This window comes from Engraulis encrasicolus, chromosome 1, assembly GCF_034702125.1.
Source record: "Engraulis encrasicolus isolate BLACKSEA-1 chromosome 1, IST_EnEncr_1.0, whole genome shotgun sequence".
Taxonomy (NCBI): Eukaryota; Metazoa; Chordata; class Actinopteri; order Clupeiformes; family Engraulidae; genus Engraulis; species Engraulis encrasicolus.
The window spans coordinates 18,051,879-18,076,878 of record NC_085857.1 but is presented as its reverse complement, the minus strand read 5'-3'; the positions used below and the strand labels follow the sequence as shown (position 1 = coordinate 18,076,878).

At 46.1% G+C, this 25,000-nt stretch overlaps 1 protein-coding gene and 2 long non-coding RNA genes across 3 annotated transcripts in view; 1 reads left to right on the top strand and 2 right to left on the bottom strand.

The window, feature by feature from the left end:
* The window catches only part of glis2a (GLIS family zinc finger 2a), a 97,232-nt gene that overhangs the window by 14,221 nt on the left and 58,011 nt on the right, over positions 1–25,000 (top strand). The window lies entirely within an intron of this gene.
* LOC134452688 (uncharacterized) lies at positions 16,753–20,132 on the bottom strand. Its single transcript, XR_010035505.1, has 5 exons — positions 19,708–20,132; positions 19,474–19,518; positions 19,046–19,100; positions 17,694–17,716; positions 16,753–17,151 (listed from the first exon to the last, which is right to left on the bottom strand). It is a non-coding gene; the product is annotated as an uncharacterized LOC134452688 (long non-coding RNA).
* LOC134452633 (uncharacterized) lies at positions 20,660–22,487 on the bottom strand. The gene is made up of 3 exons (XR_010035496.1): positions 22,254–22,487; positions 21,076–21,144; positions 20,660–20,703 (listed from the first exon to the last, which is right to left on the bottom strand). It is a non-coding gene; the product is annotated as an uncharacterized LOC134452633 (long non-coding RNA).

Here is a 25,000-nt window from a genome sequence, read left to right as displayed (position 1 = left end):
ACAGTTTGAGCACCACTGGTCTAATGCACTATATTGCAATTTATATATATATACATTATTATTTTGAAATATATAAGATGTTTTTTTGTGTAAGGCTCTCTTCCTGTTTCCCTCCAGGAGTCAATCCAAATACCCAGTCACAATAGGGTATTGCAATATATTGCAATTTATATTGAAACAATTCTATCAATTTATATCGAAATATTATTATTTTGAAATATAGAATAGGATGTTTTTTTTCTGTTTGTCCCTCTTCCTGTGTCCCGTCTCAAACCTGACATGTCATTTACATTGAAATATAATTGTTTTGAAATATAGAATGTTTTTTGTGTCCTTGTAACTCAATTGTATTGCCACGTCAATGCACTGTCATTAAACCAAGACTAAAAATTGTGTAGAAAAAGTGGAGAAATCCAAATCGGAAATCATGTCTTCGCATCGTAGTTTCCTGTAAGTACAGTACACAGGCTGTGAAGTGTAATAGGGGATTACTGCCTCTCTGTATTTTATTATACCCACAGTATAGAATCTGTCCAACAGATACATAATAGTTACAGTATAATGGCCAGCCACACCATCAGACAGATTTGGCGCTGGACCCAGGACACAAGTCATCTGAAAGCCCCCCCAATACAGTGCAATAGGGTCTCAATACTGAGCCCCCCCCCCCCCCCCCCCCCGCCTCTCTCTCTCCTTGGGCCCCGGACAATTCAACCTTTTGTCCCCACTGTCGGCTGCCATTAGCCTGATTATCATCGACTTTTGAAATCTCTTCCAGACTTGGTCTGACTAAGAGCATAACAATTAACGTTTCCCAAATGGCATGGCTGACCCGCCTCCCTAGGTTTGCTACCGTTTGACTGGTGTCCGACAAAGTGGGTGGTGTTCCCATTTTCTCAGGAGATCAGAAGCGATATTTACATTGCTCCTGGCCTGACTAGGCTGCCATGCCCACCACCCTCTTCTTTACTTTGAGGTGTAGTCAATTACACGCAGGGTGACGTCCACTTTTTAGTTACGTACTACGTGCAGTGACTCCAAACACTGACATGTTGGTCAGTCACTCAGTTAGTAACTAGTTTGCTTTTTCGAACATTTGCAGTTTGCAAGTGCACTGTAGGTCTATTGACTGCTCTTGTGCAGTGTGTGCAGTGCACAACTTGACGTCACTAAGTAATTGCTTAGCCATATCGGCTGATTCATCGTGTAGTGGACTCTCAGGGTGACTTAAGAGTGTCATGCGTCACTTACTCAGAATGAGTCACCCACTAGTTAGGGAGCAAGGGAAGGGTTTTGGATGGTGCCTTGCCAGGGCTGGCCTAGGGGGAGAAATAAGGCCCGGGCACTTTTGGCTTAAAGGGGCCTGTGGAAAAGTTGCCCCCTTGCTAAACTTTTCCCCAAATGTTCCCGACATTGTCCCTACAGAAAACTGACAAACATTTCCCGACACATGCACACACCTACACGCGACACCCGGCAAGTTCATTACACGCGATACCGGTTTAGCGCGTTCTGAACACATTCATATTTCACTCTCACGTAGCGCTGCACATATTTCTGTACTCACCAGTTTTCATCCACAACATCTCCGCAAGCCGCGAGGTACCCGCTGGTTTTGCTCCATCCAACATTTCCACCACAAACACCTGTAGTCCCACGCCATAGCACCTACACTGAACGCATTCACTTCCCTGTTGTGTGCCCCGCCATCAATGGTCCCCCGAGAAACCCGAGCTGTGAGAGTTGCAATGTTTTTGTACTTTTTGTTTTGATGACGTGTTTGGTAATTGCGGTTAGGGTTCCAAACTAGTGTTAGGGAAGAGAAAAATATATTTTTGATAACTGGAAATATTTGTAATGTTATTAGGATTATGGTATGGTTAGTTTTGTTATGATTAATGTCTTTATTTTGTTAATTGTTTTGTGCGCCATTCTCCCGCCACTTTGTAATGACGTGACTAATGGGTAGTCCCATAAATAGGCGGCGCTTTTGCCATTCTGGTTAGAGCGGCGCAGGGAGAGCAGCTTGCTGTGAGGCTGAGAGAGAGAGAGAGTACTGGTTTGTGGACATTTAACCCTTTGAATCCCTATTAGTTTTGTATTGATTATTTTGAAGTTTATCCTTTCAGTTTGAACAACCCTCGTGTTGATTTTTTTGTTTGTAGCCTTTTTTGAAAGTTTTTGTTTACCACTTTTGAGCACTGTAAATAAACCAGCACTCCTAGCACAAAATCTGCACTTGTCTGTGGTCAGTCTATGTCTCCTTTTACCTTGGTTGCCTAAAAGAGCGCGCATCCCTTTTTGTGAGTTTGGACCGCGAGGTCTCATTCTTCACACGTGGTGGCAGCGGTGGGATTGTGGCGCCCCCTAAAGGCACTGAGAGAAAGGTTGACTAGACGCGCCCAAGTGCATAGTGAAAGTGGCGTACCGGCGGTTGAAAGACACTGGCAGGCTGATGTCCACCCGCCAAGAAGAAGAAGATGGTGGCACAGGAGTTGAAGACCTGGGGCAGGAAGCAGACGGGGAGAAAGTGAGTGATGCACCCGACTTCGCCTCCATGTTCAAGATGCTCCAGAGGGCCGTGAGCAACCAGGAGAAGGAGGCCATCAAACAGGAGCAGAGATGGAGGAACGTCCAGGTCCAACTCCACACTGTCCACGGTGAACTGGAAGAGATGAGGACAAGAGTTCCCGCTGCAGCTCCGGTGGCCGATCCTGGAGTCGCTTCTGCAACGCCTGCTGATGCTGCTGTCTCCGCTGCGCCGCCTGCTGTCGTCGCCTCTGCTGCGCCGCCTGCTGTTGTCGCCTCTGCTGCGCCCCCTGCTGTCGTCGCCTCTGCTGCACCCCCTGCTGTCGTCGTCTCCGCTGCTGCGCCCCCTCCTGCTGCTGTTCCTGTGGTGCCGCCTGCTGCACATCCCGCGGCGGTCCCTGCTGGCCTGAGTAGCCAGCCTGCTTCGCCGCCAGCCTCCCTGTCGATGGCTGCAGCCCCTCAGCACCCTGTGATGAACCAAGGAGGACCAGCCCCAGCGACCTGGACCCGAGCGTCGGTGCCCAAGATGGAGGAGGGAGATGACGTCGAGCAGTACATGACCACGTTCGAGAGGCTCGCTGCTGCATACCGGTGGGCCCCTGCAGACTGGGCCACGTTCCTGGTGCCCTACCTGACGGGCAAGGCGAGAGCCGCATACGTGGCCATGGATCCTGCAAATGCCAGAGACTACATCAAAGTGAAGGACGCCATCCTGGCCAAGTTCGAGATAAACAACGAGGTCTACCGCCAGAGGTTCCGGGACCCTCGCATCCAGCCTGGTGAGACGCCCCGTGAGTTCTACAACCGGATAAAAGACCTCTACACCAAGTGGATGAAGCCCACAGAGAAGACTGTGGAGGAGATCGGAGAGACTTTGATTCTGGAGCAGTTCCTGCGCTCGTTGGCTCCTGAGGTGCGAGTGTGGGTCAAGGAGCATGATCCACAGACCGGACAACGAGCAGCTGAACTGGTGGACGCCTACCTCGCAGCCCGCCGGGGACCGAAGGACTTCCGCTACCAGGGCTTCAGCCAACCTGCAGAGAGGGGTAAGTCTGCGGGCTATGGTACGGGAGTTGGTCCTAGGGGTGGGGAGCAGAGTAGGGGTCAAGGTAGCCACACACCACCTCACACACCAAGAGCATCTCCACATAGACAACCGGCACCCACTCAGTCAGCACCCACACGCCCTGAGCCATTGTGTCATAATTGTAATAGGCCTGGACATTTTATACGTAACTGCCCCGAACCACCCCGATCACGTCGTTTTGGCCCCAGGGCGCAGGTCTCCACTACTAGTCTGCCCGAACTCCATAACAGAGTGCAAACAGTTGATGTTACTGTTAATGGTAGAGCAGCTAGAGCCCTTTTAGACACAGGAAGCACCCAGACGCTTGTGCAACCCCACCTGGTTGATCAGCCAGGGATGCTGACAGGGGGATGCCTACGGGTGCGATGTGTAAACGGCGACGAGCACCGATACCCCCTAGCTGAAATATGTCTGCGTGTCCATGACCACACATACACTCTCAAAGCCGGAGTAGTGAAGGGCCTCCATCATCCCGTAGTGTTGGGCCAAGATGTTGCAATTTTGCCAGAACTGGTGCAGTCTACTTCACCCATAAGTATGGTTGTGACCAGATCCCAGACTAAAAGAGTGGCCGATGATGAAGCAGAGACTCAAAAGCTCTGTGAGATGCTACCCTACTGTAATGATGAGATTACGCCCCCTGACACACACAGGCCACGCAAGGCCCGGCATCAGCGCCGGCGTGAGAAGCTCATTCGCCAAGTTGAGTCTATGACTAGTGCAGAGCAAGATGTACCCCCCACTGCAGCTCAAGATGTTTGGGATGTGCCCCATGATTTGAAGTTGCTACAAGAGCAAGACGAGACACTCAAAGAGCTTTACAATAAGGCCACTGAAATTGATGGGGTGAGCACAGGCCAGCCCAAATCCCTCTCTGGGGAATACTATTTTGTTAAAGGTGGCTTGCTGTACCATCAGCCAGAAGGTGGCGGCACTGAGCAGCTCGTTATCCCCACTAGCCTGAGACCTAACATTGTCAAACTAGGTCACGATATCCCATGGGCAGGGCACCTAGGTAGTGTGAAGACCCTGCAGAGAATCTCTAGTAGATTTTATTGGCCCGGTTTATACACTGATGTTCACACGCACTGCAAGACATGCCTCACCTGTCAGCTCACCAGCAAACAGAAGGTTAAGCCATACCCCCTACAGCCACTTCCTGTCATTGAAGTCCCCTTCACCAGGATAGCTATGGATATAGTTGGTCCCCTTGAGCGCACACAGACAGGTCACAAATACATTCTCGTTATCTGTGATTATGCTACACGCTATCCCGAAGCTTTTCCCCTCCGCAAAGTCACCGCCAGAACCATTGCCCCAGCACTCCTACAGTTATTCTCCAGGGTAGGGATCCCACAGGAGATTTTAACGGACCAAGGCACTGCCTTCCTCTCAAACACACTTAAGCAGGTCTACAGGTTGTTAGGGATACGGGGTATTAGGACCACTCCCTACCACCCGCAGACAGACGGGCTGGTAGAGAGGTACAACCAGACCCTCAAAAGCATGCTGCGAAAGTTTGTGGGTGCCAATGCCAAGGACTGGGATCGCTGGCTCCCTTACCTCATGTTCGCATACCGTGAGGTACCCCAAGCCTCCACCGGGTTCTCGCCCTTTGAACTGTTGTATGGGAGGCAAGTGCGGGGGCCTCTGGACTTGCTGAGGGATGCATGGGAGTCACCTAGCACCACTACCACCAACGTTCTCACCTACGTCATCGCCATGAGGGAGAAGATGGAGGAGATGGCGAACCTGGTGCGAGAAAACATGGAGAACGCTCAACAGACCCAGTCCAGCTGGTATGACAAGTCCGCCCGACAGCGCACATGCCAGCCCGGCCAGAAAGTTCTTCTGCTCCTGCCAACAGAGGAGAACAAGCTGCTGGCCAAGTGGCAGGGGCCCTTCACCATCAGCCGGAAGATGGGGCCAGCCACCTACGAGCTGGACATGCCTGGGAGGAGGAAGCCACAGCAGGTGTTCCACATAAACCTGCTCAAAGAATACCACTACAGAGAGCCGCCGGTGAGTGACCAGCTCATGGTGCAAGCCGTGAGAGAAGAGTACGACACCCCTGAGCAGTTTTTCCCCACTGACTGCGCAGCAGGGGAACCAGACTTCTCCCATCTCACCACAGAGCAACAGGAAGAGCTGCGGGCCATCATCCCGGAGGGCCTGTTCACCGAGCAGCCTGGTACAACATCTCTGGCTGAACACCCCATCCAGCTGAAAGAGACCACCCCGAAACGACAGCGCATGTACCGGGTTCCGGAGCGGTTACAGCCTGCGCTCCAGGAGGAGCTGCAGGTGATGGAGCGACTGGGCGTCATCGAGCGCTCAGACAGCGCTTGGAGTAGCCCCATTGTCTTGGTGGCTAAGAAGGACGGCACCATGCGGTTCTGTGTGGACTTCCGCCAAGTCAACGCCCAGACCCACTTCGACGCCTATCCCATGCCCCGGCTCGAGGAGCTGGTCGAACGTGTGGGTGGGGCCAGATTCATCACTACGCTCGACTTGAGCAAAGGGTACTGGCAGGTCCCGCTGGCCAAGGAGGCCAGACCCTACACTGCCTTCCGATCACCCCGTGGGCTGTTCCAGTTCACGAAGATGCCCTTCGGTCTCCAGGGAGCGCCAGCCACCTTCCAGCGTCTCATGGACCGCGTGCTGGAAGGGACTGGAGCCTTTGCTGGTGCTTACCTGGATGATATCGTGGTCCACAGCGCCACCTGGAGGGAGCACGTGGAACATCTGGCCGAGATCTTCCGACGCGTCCACGAGGCTGGGCTGACGATCCAGCCCAAGAAATGCACCATTGCTCAGGCCGAGGTGCGTTACCTTGGTCACATTGTGGGCCACGGTGTGATCCGCCCACAAACAGACAAGCTCGAGGCCATCCGCAACTCCCCTCGGCCTCAAACCAAGAAGGATGTGAGGTCCTTTTTGGGCCTTGCCGGGTGGTACAGGCGCTTTGTGCCTAACTTTGCCACCATGGCGGCGCCGCTCACTGACCTGACCAGAAAGTCTGGGTCAGCAAGGGTCAGGTGGGAGGAGCCGCACGAGAGGGCCTTCACAGAGCTGAAGGAGGCCCTGTGCAGTGATGCGGTCTTGAAGAGCCCAGACTTTGAACAGCCATGGACAGTCCAAACTGACGCCTCTGGTGTTGGGCTGGGGGCGGTCCTACTCCAGGGGGAAGGTGACCAGCAGCGGCCAGTCGCCTACATTAGCCGCAAACTGTTCCCACGAGAGACCCGATACTCAGCTGTCGAGCTGGAGTGTCTGGCGGTAAAGTGGGCCTTGGACACATTCCGTTATTACCTTCTGGGTAGAGACTTTGTGCTTGAAACTGACCACCGAGCATTGAAATGGTTAGGCCAGATGAAGGACACTAATGCAAGGGTAACAAGATGGTTTTTAGCTTTGCAGCCCTTTAAGTTTGAGGTTGTGTACAGGCCAGGAAAGCACAACCTGGTTGCTGACTACCTGTCTCGCCACCCCTGTGTCGAGTCTTCAGAGGAGGGGGGAAATGTGGAAAAGTTGCCCCCTTGCTAAACTTTTCCCCAAATGTTCCCGACATTGTCCCTACAGAAAACTGACAAACATTTCCCGACACATGCACACACCTACACGCGACACCCGGCAAGTTCATTACACGCGATACCGGTTTAGCGCGTTCTGAACACATTCATATTTCACTCTCACGTAGCGCTGCACATATTTCTGTACTCACCAGTTTTCATCCACAACATCTCCGCAAGCCGCGAGGTACCCGCTGGTTTTGCTCCATCCAACATTTCCACCACAAACACCTGTAGTCCCACGCCATAGCACCTACACTGAACGCATTCACTTCCCTGTTGTGTGCCCCGCCATCAATGGTCCCCCGAGAAACCCGAGCTGTGAGAGTTGCAATGTTTTTGTATTTTTGTTTTGATGACGTGTTTGGTAATTGCGGTTAGGGTTCCAAACTAGTGTTAGGGAAGAGAAAAATATATTTTTGATAACTGGAAATATTTGTAATGTTATTAGGATTATGGTATGGTTAGTTTTGTTATGATTAATGTCTTTATTTTGTTAATTGTTTTGTGCGCCATTCTCCCGCCACTTTGTAATGACGTGACTAATGGGTAGTCCCATAAATAGGCGGCGCTTTTGCCATTCTGGTTAGAGCGGCGCAGGGAGAGCAGCTTGCTGTGAGGCTGAGACAGAGACAGAGTACTGGTTTGTGGAACAATTTAACCCTTTGAATCCCTATTAGTTTTGTATTGATTATTTTGCCAAGTTTATCTTTTTCAGTTTGAACAACCCTCGTGTTGATTTTTGTTTGTAGACTTTTTGAAAGTTTTTGTTTATCACTTTTGAGCACTGTAAATAAACCAGCACTCCTAGCACAAAATCTGCACTTGTCTGTGGTCCGTCTATGTCTCCTTTTACCTTGGTTGCCTAAAAGAGCGCGCATCCCTTTTTGTGAGTTTGGACCGCGAGGTCTCATTCTTCACAGGGCCCCTCATAAATAGCGGCACATAATTGATTTCTGCACCCTGCACCCTTGTGGGTCCCTATCTTCAGAAATGTAAAACTCACGACTCCCAACCCGCCAGGTTGGTGGGTGGAGTAAATAACCAGTGCTTTCCCCCATCCTCCTCCATGACTGAGGTACCCTGAACATGATACGGTCCTGCCGCACTGCTCCCTTCGGGTGCCACTGGGGGCTGCCTTGCATGGGTGAGGCATACATGCAATTTTGTTGTGTGCAGTGTGCATTTGTGTGCTGTGGAGTGCTGTGTCACAAAGACAATGGGAGTAGGAGGTTCCCAGGTGCTTTCACTGTCACGATGTCATGTTATCTAAATGGGTTCACTTACTGTATGCGCAACTCTGGACTTCCTCTTGATGAGTGAAGGATATTGGATGAAGAAAGGAATGCTTTTAAAGGACCAGTTCAGTCAATTTCAACATGCAGTTGTGATGCTCACACTACCCTGGACTTGTCAGTACCTGAGATTTTTTCCCCTTCTTCTTCAGCCTTTTCCGAGATCCTGGTCATTGTAATGGGGGCAGCGCTTTGTTTACATTAAAAAAAAACATGTTTATTTATTCCCAAAAACATCCAAAAGGTTATACCAGGTTATATCAGCAGACAACTAGCAAACAGCAGTACCTTTTGGGAAAATATTTGGAGTAGGCCTATGTTGAATTTAAAAAAAATGTAAACAAACGCTGCCCCCATTAGAATAGCTCATATCTCGGAAAGGGCTGAGCCGAAAAATGCAGCATTACCGGGTACTGACAAGTCAAGGGTAGCGTGAGCGATACAATAGCATATTGAAATTGACTGAACTGGTCCTTTAAATTCCAAGAAGAAGAAGTCCAGTTTGGGTAGTAGTGGTGGTGGCAGAGGTGGGACATGGGCTGTCACAGCTTGCACCAACTCACCACAACACACTAGACTTGCAGTATCTTGCTCTCTCTCTCTCTCTCTCTCTCTCTCTCTCTCTCTCTCAGACTAGTATGGGTAGCATCTCCTCATCTTCCTTTTTTGCTCTATCGTTCTCCATTATTCTCCATTGTTTTCTCTCTTTCTCTCTCTCTCTCTCTCTCTCTCTCACCCCCTTTCATGGCACTTGCTCTCTTTCAATTCAAATTTGCTGGTGCGACAATCGGAATACAAACAAAACAATTAACTAGTGAAGAAATACTTACAATTGTAAGCCAACAGGCTCTATACAAAACCAGAGATAGTACAGATAATATATCGAACATACAAGGAGTCTGTCAATACAGGCACATAATTCTGCAGTGAATGATAGAATGTGTAATTACTGGAAATATAAATCCGAAACAGAAATACATGCACATGCAGACATAAACATCATGCACATATCTTCTCTCTCTCTCTCTCTCTCTCTCTCTCTCTCTCTCTCTCTCTCTCTCTCTCTCTCTCTCTCTCTCTCTCTCTCTCTCTCTCTCTTTCTCTCAGCTGAATTTGCTTATTTTTAAATTAATACATGACCTAGAGCTGTTTGCGAGAAAATGGTGTATGGATAAGGGGCTTTGGACAGTGGGGGGCAACCAGAGGCTGCTGTTCAGTTGGGGATAGTTAGCTTGGGGCCGTGTTGTTTCTCTTTACAAAGAATTTGTGTGTTTGAGGTGTAGGAGAGGTTTTTTTTCTCCCTCCACATATGGTGTGTAATTATATGGCTTAAACTTAACATAATCTGACCTGGTGAAAATGATACAATAAATGGGTAAAAAGTCTCTCTCTCTCTCTCTCTCTCTCTCTCTCTCTCTCTCTCTCTCTCTCCTTGGCCACTGTCTGGCCGCAATGTCTGTCACTCTGCATGGTGTTTACATACCTGCAGCTTGAGGGAGTGGAAAATAGTTTTGCCCGGACACTGATACAGGAGTTTAATGTAACCATGAAATGATGATACAGTAAAGAGAGAAATAAAGAGAGAGGGAGAAATAAAGAAAGAGAAAGAGAGAAAGCGTAAGGAAGTAAGGAAGTGAAGGGTTAATTTTATTTCTGTTGATCGAAAGCCAAGCAGTGAGCATCTGAAAAGACTCAGCTCTCGGGACTGTCTCTCTGTCTTTCCTTAGTTTCGTCTCGCCCTTCTCTCTCTCTCTCTCTCTCTCTCTCTCTCTCTCTCTCTCTCTCTCTCTCTCTCCTAGTCTTTCTTTACCTCCTTGTTTTCCTTCATCTCTCCCGCTACCACTCAGGATCATCTTTCTCTCCTACATTCTTGTACCCGCTTCTTCTGTCTCTCTATCCTCCTCTCTCGCTCTCTTTCTCTTTCTCTCTCACTCCCTCTCTTTCTGTCTGTCTGTCTGCCTGTGTTTCTCTTTCCTTCATTTCATCACTTGCCTCTCTCCTTCCTCTCTCTTTCTTTCCCACTTCTTTCCATCGTATCCTTTCTTCCCCCCTCTCTCATGATTGTCTCTATCTCTGTCTCTCTCTCCTTTCTCTCTTCCCCCTCTCTCTCTCTCCATCCATCTGCCTTGTCGCCCAGACCCCTCTCTCTTCCTCCTCTTCCTTCTCCTCCTCCTCCTCCTCCACCACCACAGTGCATTCCTGAGTTTGTCACAGGCAGCAGCAGAGCAGATTCTCCCAATTAGTCCCCCCAAAGTGGTGCCATCATCCTTCCCCAGCCGCCACCCCCCCCCCCCACCCCACACACACACACACACACACACACCTCCTCTCCACCCCCAAGCCTCACATCTGGCCTGGGGAGGGCTGGAGCTGGGGCGAGGGGCTAACCCATCCAGCCATCCAGCTATCCAGCTTTGGTCAATACAGCATACCACGCTCTCTCTCTCTCTCTCTCTCTCTCTGTCTTTCAGCCTCTGTCTTTCTCTCTCATTCCCTTTTCTCTCTTTCTCTCTGCTTCTGTCTCTATCTGTGTGTCTGTATTTCTGTCTGTCTGTCTCTCTCTCTCTCTCTCTCTCTCACTTACTCTTTTATTCTATCTGCCCCTTTCTTTCTCTGTGTCTATCGTTCACTCTCCCTCCCTCTCTCTCTCTCTCAAATTCAAATTCAAATTCAAATTCAAAGGTAGCTTTATTTTTATTCTCTCTCTCTCTCTCTCTCTCTCTCTCTCTCTCTCTCTCTCTTGTTCTCTCTCTCTCTCTCTCTCTCTCTCTCTCTCTCTCTCTCTCTCTCTCTCTCTCTCTCTCTCTCTCACTGTATGTCACTCATTCTGTTTCTCGCTGTATGTCACTCATTCTGAATCTAACCGCCACCTTGTCCAATTAATAGGCTATACTGTTCATTTTCACTTATTAAGATCCGTGGGTGAATATAAGTATATAAAATGAGTATAAAAGTCAACATTTCTCCCTCTCTCCCCCTTGCCTGCCTCCCCCTGCAGTCTTTCTCCTTCCCTCGAACCCCCCCACCCCCCCACCCCGGTGACTCTCTTCCCGAGTAAACAACTCATCATTACTCACGCACCTTTTGGATGCCAAAATAAAATCAAAACGTTCTTCTCTGACCATTTGCACGGATGATGGTTGTTAGTAGGGGGAAACTTACTCAGTTGAGTTCACCCGATGCATAACTACACGCATGCACGCACGCTCTCTCTCTCTCACACACACACACGCACACACACACACACACACACACACACACGCGCGCGCGTGCGTACGCACACACACACACACACACACACACACACACACACACACACACACACACACACACACACACACACACACACACACACACGCACACACAGCTTTTCATTTCGGAGCAACAAGTTAGTTAGCAGCAGTGTGTTACTCAGTCTACTTTGGTTTTGAAAATGGAGTGGAAGAAAAAAAAAAACAGTCCTCCCTGCCTGGTCATTCGCATGTCCAACAACCGGCACGCCAAAAGAAAGCAAAGACAAAAAAGTGAAAGAGGGAGGGAGAGAGAGGGGAGAAATAGAGAGAAAGGCTGTTTCCTGTTCTTTTTTCCGTTCATCCTTTGCTCCCCTCTGTCTCCTCCATGTGTTTCTGTGCTTTTTTTCTCTTTCCCTCTCTCTCTCTCTCTCTCTCTCTCTCTCTTCTCTCTCTCTCACTTCCTCCTTCTCTCCGTTTCTCCCTTTCTCCCTTTCTCCGTTTCTCCTTCTCTCCTTTTCGCCTGTCTTCATTTCTCTCTCTCTCTCTCTCTCTCTCTCTCTCTCTCTCTCTCTCTCTCTCCCTGTCTCGTCTCTCTCCTTCTCTCCCCATGTGTTCTTCTGAGAAACACCAGGCCCAGCGATTGCAGGCTGGAGGGTGAGGATTGCATCACTACACGTGTGGGCGCGGTGGTGGCGCTGTGGTGTGTGTGTGTGTGTGTGTGTGTGTGTGTAGTTGCATATGAGCGTGTGTTATTGACTGTGTGTGTGTGTGTGTGTGTGTGTGTGTGTCTGTCTGTCTGTCTGTCTGTGTGCATGAGTAAGTGTGTATGTGTGTGTGTGTGTGTGTGTGTGTGTGTGTGTGTGTGTGTGTGTGTGTGTGTGTGTGTGTGTGTGTGTGTGTGTGTGTGTGCGTGTGTGTGTTGGTTAGGGTGTGAGGGAGTGTGTATGTGTGTGTATGTTTGTGTGTTACTGTGTGCTGCTGTGGTGTGTGTGCGTGTGTGTGTGTATGTGTGTGTCTGCATGCGTCTGTGTGTGTTTGTGTGTGTGTCTGTGTGTGTGTGTGAGCGCGTGAGTAAGAGTTCTTTTGCGTGCAGAGGTGGAGAAGCGAGGTAGAGGGGGAGTGGTGGAGGGGGTGGTAGTGAAGAGGAGGTGGGCTCCCGAGGAAAAGACGCAAGAGGAGAGAAAGAGAGAAGAGAAGAGAAGAGAAGAGGAGAGGAGAGAGGGGGAAAATAAAGGGAGGAGTAGCGTGAGTGAGTGTGTCTGCTCTCAGCACAGCAGCAGAGCAAAAACTTTTTCATAAGTAAGGAGTATCTCACTTAACTTGCTCACAGACAGACAGACAGACAGACACACACAGACACACACACACACACACACACACACACACACACACACACACACACACACACACACACACACACACACACACACACACACACAGACGCGGATAGGCAGACACAAACACCCAAGCAACATGTACGCAGCATCACACAGACAGAAATACAGACAGACACACACTGACAATCCCGCAGACACACAAAGAGGTAGGCAGACACACACACAGACACAAACACACAAAAAACACATACACAGTCACGCAGACAGACACACACTCACACAGTCATGCAGACAGAGAGACACACATTCCCATACACACACACGGACACGTGACATGACACACACAATCAGTCCCCGGGACAGACATAGGCAGACACACACATTTTCAGCCATGACGACAAAACGCAGACACACACACACACACACACACACACACACACACACACACACACACACACACACACACACACACACACACACACACACACACACACACACACGTGACATCGTACCAGACAGACAGAGACAGGGACAGATGCAAACTCACAAAATGACAGACAGCCAGACACTCCAACTCAAAGGACAGACAGCTACAGACAGACGGAGAAGCACAGACATAGAGAGACATTGCTGAAGAAGAAAAAAAAACCCAAAGCATGAAAAAGAACAAAGAATGAAATCTGGAGCCCAGCCGAGTATTGCACTCTTACCATCTCACAGTGTCTTAACCCCTTTGCGCTGAGCCTCTGTTATAATAACCTAATGGTCACCAAAATTATAATGCCTTTGTAAGCTGTTACTCAAGGCCCTCAGTAATGTTGTAGCCATGTTGTTGTGATGTAGTTGTTGAGTCTTTTCAGAAAAGAGTAAATGGGGTCTCCAGTGGGGAGTATCTGCACACGGGATTCACAAAAACTAGGGTGCTTCGTCCGGACGTGCCTACGTCACTAGTGATGCGCGTCCTCGTTGCTGAACTGCAGTGGGCACTGCACTGGGACTCACTAGTTTCAAACAAGCGATTTAGGGTTAAGGTGAGGGTTAGGGTTAGGGTTAGGGTTAGGTTTAGGGTTAAGGTTAAGTTTAGGGTTAAGGTTAGGTTTAGATTTAGGATTAAAGGGACACCGTGCAGGAAATGGGTTAGGGTTAGGGTTAGGGTTAGGGTTAGGGTTAGGGTTAGGGTTAGAGGATGCGGGGATAGGCGAATGACGGATGTTAACGTTTGTCTTAAATTTTTGATAGCCCAATTTTAAAAATTATATTCCTGGGAATCGGATTTCCGTAAAAATGCTAATCCGCGCATACAACTCGTCGTCACCCACTTGTGAGCTCTATAGTTATCTGTAATTATCGTTAGGCGTACACGTGTGAATGATCCTCAAGGCTGAATTCAGGCTTATTTGGATTCACTACTCTGACTCAATGAAGACAGACCTATATAGACTAATTCTAAACTGTTAACGCATGCAAGGATTAATTTCCAAGCCAGTACCTTCCTTTCAACACAGCTTTTAAAATACCCATCATCACTCTAGAGGGGAAACCCAACTACACTAAGGTGTGTGTGTGTGTGTGTGTGTGTGTGTGTGTGTGTGTGTGTGTGTGTGTGTGTGTGTGTGTGTGTGTGTGTGTGTGTGTGTGTGTTAGGGGTGGGCGATATGGCCAAAAATGTATACCTCGGTATAATTTTAGTCACGGTATATATCACGATATACATCACGGTATTGTACATTTGTTTAAAATTGAAGCGTTGCAAAATGACCATAACCTTTGCATTTGATTTTTGGAAATGACACAATGTCCTTTCATATATGTGTGAATTCTTGCCATTACATTTTTTAAAAACTAGCCTATGTAAAATGCATTTTGCAATGCAATGCAATGCTCCCCAATAGAACACTGTCAATATCACCAAGTGTCGAAGGGGTTAAACTACGGTAGAGAAGGGGAAAGGGGAGGGGTGTCAACCTGAACACATTGAGAGTAAATAGAACTGAACGTGGATTGTATCAACTACATCTTTCATTGCACCTTTTTTCTATTTATGGAGTTGTTTATGGTAATTTTGAAATGTGTGCTTGCATCTGTGATTATGCCAAGCATAATGGTTTAAGCTGTCATTGTTAAAGTTTAGAAAAAACGAACTTTCACATGAGGCAGTTAGCAATGCATTGCAGAACTAATGCATTTGAATGGCAATGGCAGCTTTCACTGCACCAGCGGTTAGCGTGCTAACGTTAGCGAAATCGCTAATGCCACATTTTAAACAGTGACCAGTCATTTTAGTTACTAACACCCAGTCAGATATCATGAATGGTATTATCTCAACTGGAAACAGTAACATACAGCTGTTACGGCTGGCGCAATGTATTAAATGTAAGGCAACCAATGTTAGCACAAATAAGCACATTTTGTCAGACACCAGCATAGACATGAATGACTTGGGCTGTTAGCTAGTTAGCTTGCATTTCGTGCCCAGTAAATTGTGGAGTCCAGAATCGAAATGTGTTGCCATCACATACCATTTCAAACAATAGTTCACTACACTAACCATACATTTTACACTTGAAGCTTATTCAAAGGAAATGATTGTGCTGTTTCTCTACAACCACATTGCTACAACTTGAGTTGAGCAGTCAGTCGGGTGGATGTTCAAAACGCTGTCTATACTGCCATCTGCAGGATGCAATGCGCTATATCACGGTAGAACGGTATGGCCAAAATCCATACCTTGATGGAAAAAATACCTTTTACGATAGTATACCGTCCATACCGCCCACCCCTAGTGTGTGTGTGTGTTTTCTTCCTGCCCTTTCCACCCAACTCCAAGTATAATGGAGAGGGAGGCTGGAGAAGTGTGTTTTGCCCCAGGCACTGACTGGGCCAATACAGACACTGCACACTAAAAAATACTGGGTTAAAAATAACCCAAATTGGGTATTCTAATACCCAGTCACTGAGTAACTATTGCACAGCACACATATTGGGTTATTTTTACCCAGTGGATTGGGTTAGTATTTTTAACCCAGCATTGGGTCAATACAACATGCCCAGTAATGGGTAAAATTAACCCAGCCATAGGGTCAGAAATACCCTGCACTGGGTTGCTGAGTTAACCCATTTCACTGGGTTAAAATACTAACCCAATCCAATGGGTAAAAATAACCCAGTATGTGTGCTGTGCAATAGTTACTCAGTAACTGGTTTAATACTGGGTTAAACATGGGTGGAAACTGGGTTATTTGGGAATTGCCTTTTACTTTTCTCCAATTCTTTCAGTTGTTTCCTTTGATTGGCAATCGTCGAGTTCCAAGCAAGCAACTATCATTGAATCTTATGGGACCAGCCAGGGGCTAGTGAATGCCACTGGTCAATGATAATTGCCTGCTTGGAGGTAGAAGTTGCATTGCCAAACTCAGGAAATGGCTGAAAGAACAGGAGAAAAGTAAGGTTCAATTACTCAAGGGGATGTGTAAAAATCTGCCTATTTCCAGAAATGGTTACATATCACTTTAACAATATGCAACACATTTGACCATTTGAAATACTCACTGCTAACCATTGCTCAAATAGAACCAATCTGATCACTATTAATGTTTTAAATAATTTGTATACATTATTGTATACATGTTAACATATGTGATAATTCAATGACATTATACGAAAACACATCAAAGCATAATGAATCAATGGAGAGAGAAATGATTTTCTGGTCAACCTTCCTTTATTACCAGGGATTCACGTTCTTCAATTTGCATCAATTCAAAGCAATATTTGAAATAAAAAAAAGTGTCCAGGCATGAAAAGAAAATCTGCAAAGATATTTTACAAAACAAATGACACTTGCTCAAAAATAAACATACAGTAAAAGTCACGAGACATTGCTTCTCTAAATGGTCTATGCAGCACTTTTTACATTGTATTGAGGAAAGGCAGATACAGTGTTGGCATAAGTCTTTGTAAGATAGGATAGCTAAACACATACAGTGTGCAATTATGTGTAGGAATCACCATGTGAAAGAGTTCAAGATGAGGTACACAGCATACTGAAGCTGCTGAGGCTTCCACACTTCATCTTCTAAACATGTTGTTCCTATTTCTCTGAATGAAAAGAAAGACAGGCAACGTAGCATTCAGTTACACATTAAAAGCTATAATCTGAAGACATTGCAGGACACAGGTAGCTATAAACTCAAAAGAGTTGTGAATCCAATATTCATGCAATGTGTAAAATACAAACATGTAAATGACGTTTCCAGTTCAACCCAATCTGACAAAATATGTAGTAAAAACAAAGGAGATACGCACTCTGTGCTTCTAAATTAACACTCCGGTGCAACCAGAGCAGGACTAAATAATAAGTACAAAGGAAAAAGAATCTGGTGCCACACGGATGTCTATTTTCTGTTATTTATTTTTTCAGTGCAGTAAGACTAACGTTTCGACATGCGTCTTTGTCCTCTGAAGAGCGAGATGTTAGTCTTACTGCACTGAAAATATAAATAACAGAAAATAGACATCCGCGTGGCACCAGATTCTTTTTCCTTTGTACAAAATATATAGTAACTTGTAGACCTACTGTCTTTTGGCTTTTTAAGGAAACATGAATGGTACACATTTTCAAAAGAGAAACAGAGGCTTACCATTTAGGTTTTCGTTCAGTCACCTACAACCATAGAAAAAAGAAAAACAAATTACTCATGTTGAAATACATTAGATGAATCTTTCATAAAAGATGCTTGTTGACATGCAAGTGTCCGTCACTGCTCAGACCTTTGTTATTTATGTTAATTTTGAAGTTTTTGATCCAGCACATGAACTTGAGATGTCCAAGCACACCCTCTTTTTTGGACCATGTTCGGGCAGGAGGCAGATGGAGGAGTATAGCTGTTATTCATCCCCCCCATTACTTACCCCTGACTGCCAGAAACATGGAGATTATTGGTGTCCCTGAACTGTGTTTTCAATTCAAGTTAATGAACTAAAAATTAACCTTTCATGAACATATGTGGGAGATTATCACTGAACGAAATAAACCTTTTTCCCCGACCCTATACTTGTATGTTAAAAGAATATGACTAATTCATAGTCATGTAAATAAATAGTATACACATATGTGGAAAAAATCTGAGACCACTTGAAAATGTTCAGTTTTTCTGATTTTACTATGTATATGTAAAGGAGGCCAACTATCAAAGTGTGAGGTGGAATGTGACGGAGGTCATCTTGCATCTGTTCACTCCCCTCGGGGATCGAACCTGCACCCTCGTCAACTACAACGGTTCGGCAGTGGGAGACACAGTACGATACCGCTGGGCCAAGAGACTAGTCTCTCGGCCCAACGGCACGAGACTGTATGAGGCTATCAGAGGGAGATTTACCAATGTTCCACGCCAACTCTGTGCTAGTTAGCCTCCGTTACACTCTCCCCCTTAAACCTCACTCCCATCCGGGTCACGGCACCACTGTGACGGAGGTCATCTTGCACCTGTTCACCCCCCTCGGGGATCGAACCTGCATCCTAGTCAACTACAACGGTTCGGCAATGGGAGACACAGTACGATACCGCTGGGCCAAGAGACTAGTCTCTCGGCCCAACGGCATGAGACTGTATGAGGCTATCGGAGGGAGGTTTACCAACGTTCCACGCCAACTCTGTGCTAGTTAGCCTCCGTTACAGGAACGTAAGTAAAAAACCTCTCTCCCAAAGCCTCAATACAGTGCGGTAACTGTGGGGTAGCTGACCGGTCCTTTAGCTCAGCAGTCTTGTATTGTGCCTCCCATTGCCAAACCAGATGCGTTGATGAGGTGGCCGGTTCGCGGCCTGAGGAAAGTGAACCGTGCAGGAACACCTCGGTCATAGATAGGTGTGTGTTTGAGTAAAACAAACATTGCTATTTCATTCTATGAACTGGCAAATACATTTTCTCCAAATTTCTAAAGAAAATATTGTCATTTTTTCCACGGCTGTATATTGAAGTATCCAGATACTCACTCTGTCTACAAAGCCTCCGGGACAAGTGCTGCAGAGCGAAACAGATTTTGGTCACCTTAGAAATAAGGAAATATGAGAGAGAGAGAGAGAGAGAGAGAGAGAGAGAGAGAGAGAGAGAGAGAGAGAGAGAGAGAGTTAGCGAGTGTTGCTCAAGGTATTGCTGAATGTTACTTTCTGCTCTATAAAGGAAACAGACATTAATTACATGGGCCTGAAGGCTAAGCAAATGCTTTATCAATATCATGCAGTATCCCAACTGTGCTGGTGCTTTAATATTTTCTTAATAGCAAGAAGTTAGAGATGGAGGTGTTCTGTTAAGTTCCAATCTACATTCCTAATAAATACATGCATGTGATCATTATTTTGGCTTCATGGGGTATGGCTACATTAATGGCAGGCAACACATATTGAGAAGCAGCAATACTAACCTTGCTGAAAGAATGAGTCTCCGTTTTCTTTCAGTCACTTCCAGTCTAGGACAAAAAAGGCAACACATTAGAAATAATTTCCAGGCAGCACCTCGTCATAGATAGCCAAGGTGTGTTTGAGTAAAACAAACATTGCTATTTCATTCTATAAACTGGCAAATACATTTTCTCCGAATTTCTAAAGAAATTATTGTCTTTTTCCATGGCTGTATATTGAAGTATCCAGATACTCACTCTGTCTACAAAACCTCCAGGACAAGTGCTGCAGAGTGAAACAGATTTTGGTCACCTTAGAAATAAGTACATGAGAGAGAGAGAGAGAGAGAGAGAGAGAGAGAGAGAGAGAGAGAGTTAGCAAATGCTGCTCAAGGTATTACTGAATGTTACTTCCTGTTCTATAAAGGAAACAGGCATTAATTACATGGGTCTGAAGGCTAAGCAAATGCTTTATCAATATCATACAGTATCCCAACTGTGCTGGTGCTTTAATCTCTTCTTTATACATGGGTTCTAAAATGTGTTTATAACCTGACTGCGCAAAGCTAACTGTGCACAACTCAACCTCTGATTGTTGGAAAGCGCTGTCGGTCAAAAACTTAGCTCACGTGGTTGGCTGCCAGTGTCTTGCCCCTCTTCATAACATCATATTGATAAACACTCAGAACCCATGTATAGCAAGAAGCTAGAGCAGGGGTCCCCAAACTAAGGCCCGGGGGCCGGATGCGGCCCGCCAAGCCCCTTTGACCGGCCCTCCACCTCTCTGCACCTCACCATTTGAACTGGCCCAATCACTCATAAACTGTTAATCACCATATTTTTCTAACCTTTCCTTGATATTTTTACTTGGTTATTAGATATTAAAAGGAATACCTGTGGTATTTCAAATTGAAAAACATGTTAAGTACTCACTTCTTTTGCAAATCACTTGTAATGATGAACTATTTTGTGCTGGAAATTATGGCTATAACAGGCAGTGGCCTAGTATACAGCCCACATGATTAATCACAGTCAGGAACGATAATGTGGCCCCCAGAGAAAAAAGTTTGGGGACCCTTGAGCTAGAGATTGAGGTGTTAAGTTCCAATCTACAATCATAATAAATGCATGCATGTGATCATTGTTTTGGCTTTATGGGGTATGGCTACAACAATGGCAGGCTACACATATTGAGAAGCAGCAATACTAATTGCTGAAAGAATGCATCTGTGTTGTCTTTCAGTCACTTCCAGTCTAGGACAAAAAAGGCAACACATAAGAAATAATTTCTTTCCAAGCAATGCCTTGGTTTGGCAGCATCTATATATCAAATCACACAGAAACAAATATCTTTAGCCAGTTGAAAGTGTCAGTGTTGATGTGGAGAGGTGACCATGGCATATCTGCATTAGAACTAGGCCTAGTTATCTGCAGTTAATTTGTTCGGGCTTCTGACAATGTGGACAGTTATTCCCCTATTAAACATAATGCAGAAAGTCTCGTGCTGGAACTGTTAGTGAGTGACTGACGTGGCTTTAAAAGAGGCCTAATTCAAAACAATTGCATTTATGGCATCCTCTGAAGCGTCTGGTGAATAATGCTACAATATACAATGTTTGCACATACCTTAGCACAGACGGACATAACGTGATCAGCTTACAAAGGATCCGGACGCCAGTGCGGTCTCTGGTTAACCTGGTGATTAATAATACAGTTAGTGCATACTCAAAACTGTTCGGGTGAAGCATAAAGCATAGTAAAGGATCTTAACACATGCACAAGCAATAACGAGACACACATATTCAGAGGGATAGCCTCAGTAGGCTATGCTGGGATGGTCCAGACCGACGTCACATAGTTCTATCCCATCCCAAACTCGACCCCAGACGCACAGGCGGCCGGGTGACAGAGCAGCGCAGCAACAAGAAAACACCCGTAAAGCTCCAGTGAGCAGAGCATACATCAGGATGCCCTTGATAAAATAATTGCCTACGCTCTAGCCACAAACGATTAGCCAGTGCCACTCACCGGAGGTAGCCCACTAGACGTCGCCGGACTAGAGGAGCAGACAAGCCGCGAGGGGAAATCATTTTACAAAGTGCCTTGACAAGTGGTAGAATTTACTGCGGAGGCACTCTCCCCGTGAGCTCACTAAGTTTGGCGTTTCCTACCAGCACTAAACCAAGCTATCTGCAACTAACTGACAGCCAGCTGCACGTAATCGCTAAACAATGTCAAGTTGCAGCAGAATGTAATTACGAACGTCAAAATGAAAGGCTTCGGTTTAGTTATAATGTCCCATCACCCGACACCCCTAGTTGTCTCTCATTCAGACACGGGCTGCAAACAAATCTAACAAGTACAGCACAACGGCAGGGGATGTTAAGAATAAAATACTTCACTTTCTGCTTCAATTACTACAGTTAGAGCATGCTAGCTAGACTCATATCTAACTAGAGCTAGCTTGCTGATACTGTAGTTTTTTGTAAGCTTGAAAGCTGCTGCTAGCCTCGCCCACAGCTCGGCCACCGTTTCCACCGTGTTTTATAAATGAAAAAGAGAAGTCAGATGTTTACTGCAATTAGGCTATATGTAACTAGGATAGGAAGTAATCGAATAATATCTGACGCTACCTATTAGGTCAACGTAGCGTGTTTGAACGTGCTAATCACTTCGAGACCGTGGTGGTTAAAATCTTGTGATAATGAGAAACACTGTCTAAATGGTGGCGCCTTGTCCATTTTTACCCTTATATCAAGTTTACTACTTAGACAGCACACATATTAGTTTAATTCATTACAAACCTTTCCTTGTTGTTGAAGGTTTCCTCAGTTCAGTTGACTTCCAGGAAAAAGTCCGTTGGCTGGCTCTGATTTCAAATGTTATGATAAACCCAGTGATTGGGTATAATAACTCATCAATGGTTAGCATAACCCAGTATATGGTCAAACGACCACACACCAATAATTGGGTAAACATATAACCCAGCACGTTTCTATCAAATTACCCAGTGTGGGTATAAAAAACCCAATAAGTAGTAAAATTGTCATAAACCAGTATTTGGGTAAAAAAATAACCCAGTATTTTTGTGTGTGCTCTCTCTCTCTCTCTCTCTCTCTCTCTCTCTCTCTCTCTCTCTCTCTCTCTCTCTCTCTCTCTCTCTCTCTCTCTCTCCCTCTCTGTCTCTCTCTCTCTCTCTCTCCCTGTCTCTCTCTCTCTCCCCCCTCTCTCTGTCTCTCTGTCTGTCTGTCTGTCTGTCTCTCTCTGTCTCTGTCTCTGTCTCTGTCTCTGTCTCTCTCTCTCTCTCTCCCCCCTCTCTCTGTCTCTCTGTCTGTCTGTCTGTCTGTCTCTCTCTATCTCTCTCTTTCTCTATCTCTCTCTGTCTCTCTCTCCCTCTTCCTGTCTGGTAAGTCTCGAAGAAGTGTGAACCGTGAGTCTGGTCACACTCACTTTTCCGCTCTCTCTCTTTTTCTCTCGGTCAATCACTGTCCCTCTCTCTTTCTGTCTATGAGAAACTCTTACACATTTTTTTTGTTCCCCCTCCTCTCTCACTCACTTTCAATCCTCTCTGCCTGTTTCTGTCTTTCATTTTCTCGTGCTCTCTCAAGCTCCCTCTTTCTCACTTTCTTTCTTTCTTTCTTTCTTTCTTTCTTTCTTTCTTTCTTTCTTTCTTTCTTTCTTTCACTTTAGTAGAAATTGCAGTGGTTTTGCTGGGTCAGGAGGACTACCCCACACACTGCTAGTCTCTCTCTCTCTCTCTCTCTCTCTCTCTCTCTCTCTCTCTCTCTCTCTCTCTCTCTCTATGTGAGTTGCAATCGTAGTGATTGTTCTGGGTGCTGGGGCTGTGATTTGTTTGTTTGTTTTGTTTGTTAGTTAGTTTCTTTCTTCCCTTTTCTTTCTTTCTTTCTTTCTTTCTTTCTTTCTTTCTTTCTTTCTTTCTTTCTTTCTTTCTTTCTTTCTTTCTTTCTTTCTCTCATTAGTAGTAGTAGTAGTAGTGTAGTAAAGTGGTTGTGTCAGGACGAGAGGGCTGTACCCCACACACAGCTCAGGAGCCGTTCTCCTGACAGCTGGGGATTCTGGGAGTTTTGGCAGCGGGGAGACATGGCTGTAAACACCAGCTGTTCCCTCCCTCCCTCCCTCTCTGCCTCTCTGCCTCTCTTTTTCTCTCTCCCTCCCTTCCTTTCTTCCTCTCTCCCTCCCTCTCTTCTCCCTCCCTCCTTAAGGAAGTCGGCGATGGCAGGAGACAGCCCCAGCAAAGAGAGGAATGAGGAGAGAGAGAGAGAGAGAGAGAGAGAGAGAGAGAGAGAGAGAGAGAGAGAGAGAGAGAGAGAGAGAGAGAGAGAGAGAGAGAGAGAGAATGCAACAAGGGGAAGTTAGCATTAAAGTTAAAGTAGCTATGGAAGTGATGTCAAGGATGGGGAGACAGAGAAAGAGTGAGAGGGAGTAAGTTGCAAGAAAAAAAAGCAAGAACATAGTAGGCCAGAGACGGACCAAGAGAGACAGAAGAGTTTTTTTTTTTTACCAAAGTCTTGACAGTTCCTGTAAAGGCGTGGAGAAATAGGGAAAGAGAGTTGAACAAGCCACAGAGAAGGAAGAAAAACATAAGGAGAAAAATGCATGAAGGAAAGAGGGAGAGACTAAAAGACAAGTATAATTTCTTTTAAAGGAGAAGTCCACTTTTTTGAACATTAAGGCCATTTTCTGAGTGGTCTGCAATGTTTTAGAGTCCCCCTCACCGTTTATTTCATGATTGCTGCAGTCTCTGTTATTTGGCTGACTTAGATTTGATCTCAACCAGCTTTAGAATGGCCGTCTATGGGCACCTGCAACTCTGTTCTTAAAATCACCTTTAACATTTGTTTTGAAGAATATGCAACTCAGCAAGTGTTCAGCAGTATTCACTGGTGTTCCTTAGCAATTTGTGTAGCGAAATATGGCATCTGTCGTGTTTTATGTGTGTTTTATGTAGCAATTTGTAAGTTAAGTTTCACTTTCACTTTCTTTCACAAAATGGCAAATACAAAATGACAGAAGCCATATTTCGCCTTGAAACTTGTTAGGGACTGCTAGTGAACACCCCTAACCACTTTGTGAGCTGTAGACTTTCGAAAACAAATGTTTAAGGTGATTTTAAGAACAGAGTTGCAGGTGCTCATAGACAGCCATTCTAAAGCTGGTTGAGATCAAATCCAAATCAGCCAAATAACAGAGACTGCAGCAAACATGAAATAAACGGTGAGGGGGACTCTAAAACATTGCAGACCACTCAGAAAATGGCCTTAATGTTAAAAAAAATGGACTTCTCCTTTAAGACATGACAGCTCCAAAAAAAGGGAGAACAAGTACAGGAAAGATAGCAGAAAAGAAAGAAGGAGAGAGAGAGAGAGAGAGAGAGAGAGAGAGAGAGAGAGAGAGAGAGAGAGAGAAAGGGAGAAGAGAGAGGAAGTGTAGAGTGTAGCTGTATGTCAATGCTGATGTTGGTATCGAGCAGAGCTGGAAAAGGTGGATTGAGAAAGAGGACCCGGCCATGTTTTCCTTCCGGTTGTACTCT